General features: G+C 41.9%; 1 long non-coding RNA gene across 1 annotated transcript in view; it reads left to right on the top strand.

Moving 5' to 3' along the window:
• Positions 1–2,500, top strand: part of LOC125045736 — a 153,938-nt gene that overhangs the window by 184 nt on the left and 151,254 nt on the right. The gene's annotated exons all lie outside the window — the stretch shown is intronic.

The raw sequence follows: 2,500 nt of genomic DNA, 5'->3' as shown, positions 1-2,500 counted from the left end.
ATATATACATATATATGATAATGTGGGTTATTGTTTGAAATTCAAACGATACCCGAATGGAGTGTGGTGCTAATGCTAAAAGTGGTCAAAGAACGAGATGCATATTAATTACTGTTGCCAGTGTTTTGGGGTGGGCGTACACGTTGCCTCTGTTTATGACAAGACGTTATGTTGTATCTTCAGGGATGCTTGAAATAAAGATGAACATGTCATGCCAAGTTGATTCATTTGGCAATTATGATATTCTCTTGTACCGAACGCGCGCACACACACACACACACACACACACACACACACACACACACAGAGAGAGAGAGAGAGAGAGAGAGAGAGAGAGAGAGAGAGAGAGAGAGAGAGAGAGAGAGAGAGAGAGAGAGAGAGAGAGAGAGAGGGAGAGAGAGACCTACGTGTGTACAAATAGGTTCTACGCTTAAACACACACACACACACACACACATGTGTGTGTATATATATATTGTTTACATATGTATAAATATATATTTATATACATATGTATATATAGATGCATATACAAATTTATATACATATGTATATATAAATTTATATACAAATGTATATATAAATATACATACATGTAAATATATATATATAAATATATATAAATGAATATATATAGATATATAGATATAATATATATATATTTATATTATATATATATATATATATATATATATATATATAGAGAGAGAGAGAGAGAGAGAGAGAGAGAGAGATGTGGATTTGTGTCTGCGTGGATGCATATACACATAAAATACGCACGCGCACACACACACACAGACACACACAGACACTCACACAGACACACACACACACACACACACACACACACACACACACACACACACACACACACACACACACACACACACACAGACACACACAGACACTCACACAGACACACACACACACACACACACACACACACACACACACACACACACACACACACACACACACACACACGCACACGCACACGCACACACATGCACACGCACACACATGCACACTCACACTCACACTCACACTCACACTCACACACACACACACACACACACACACACACACACACACACACACACACACACACACACACACACACACACACACACACACACACATATATGTGTATATCTATCTATCTATCTATAGATATATATTTGTTATTTTATTTATGTATACACATACATATATATGTATATATATGCATTTATTCATATAAGTACATATGCGTGGGTGGTGTGTGCATATGTGCTTGGGTGCGCGTAATTATCAGTAGAACTTATCACTATTTCCCCCACTTGGAGATAGCTTGTCTCCATGGTAGGCTGAAGTGTTTATTATCAGTCCTTTTTTTTTTTTTTTTTTGCTTGCACATAATTTAAAATGAAAATATCGAGGCCATCATCATTTGTGGTTGACGGTTAGTTCCTCTAGGACTAACGCAGGCGACCTGTGTCCTAGGTCTGCCAACGATGGCACTGCTCCGTCCCCGCAGTGTAGCCAGATCTTCCCATGTGATAAACTTGATAAGGACTGATATTAATGCGGGTCTGGCGGTGGCTGTGGACTTGAGGGAGTCTACAGGCCAGACGTAGAAACTGGGGAGGGTGGGGGAGGGGAGGGGGAGTGACACAGCCTGATGAATTTGGGAAATGATAGAAAAAATAAAAAAAGAGTAATTGCAGTAGGTTAGGGGACGAAGTCGAGGGTTAGGGGGGCAGGGAAAGGTAAAGGGAAGGCCGGGAAATATAAAGGGAACGGTAGGGAACCAAGCACTCTTACCTACCACCTTTCTACTTACCCCCCCCCCCTGCCCCTCTCTACTATCTTGTAGTGCCAGGTCACACAAATAAGAAGGTGGTTGGAAAAGGGTTGCCTGTTGGTCAGTGGACCTGACGATGCCCACGAGTGTTGGTACAAGACCCTCCGTTGAGTGATAGGAGGCAGGAGAGGGCCGAGGTAGGCGTGGCTAAGTGGGAGGGGGAGGGGAGGGGGAAAGGGAAGGAAAGGAAGAGAGTTGTAGTGTGTAGATTAGGTAGGGCGATATGCCCAGACCTGACGGGAAGTCTGTGTATGGGGGGCGGGGGGAGGAGGGAGTGGGGAGGAGAAGGATCCTCCAAGTTCATGTAGGCTAGTTATTGCTGACGTGTTATCAAGACGTTATGGGTGCCCGATTATGTGTCACTTATAAAGCGATTTTATATAAATAATATGCATTTTCTGTATATCTGTCACTCTCTCTCTCTCTCTCTCTCTCTCTCTCTCTCTCTCTCTCTCTCTCTCTCTCTCTCTATATATATATATATATATATATATATATATATATATATAACCCTCTATACACACACAGACACACGGTATATGTACATGCATGAGGAAAAAAAAAAATATTTATGATAACAATCACTCCACTTCCTTTATCGAGCCGAAAGGGAAGTGGGGGTGGATCTTATCTCCTGGTGATGCCCACGGAGGCTGC

The sequence above is a fragment of the Penaeus chinensis genome, chromosome 37 (assembly GCF_019202785.1).
Source record: "Penaeus chinensis breed Huanghai No. 1 chromosome 37, ASM1920278v2, whole genome shotgun sequence".
Classification (NCBI taxonomy): domain Eukaryota; kingdom Metazoa; phylum Arthropoda; class Malacostraca; order Decapoda; family Penaeidae; genus Penaeus; species Penaeus chinensis.
This window is presented reverse-complemented; position numbering and strand designations above follow the sequence as displayed.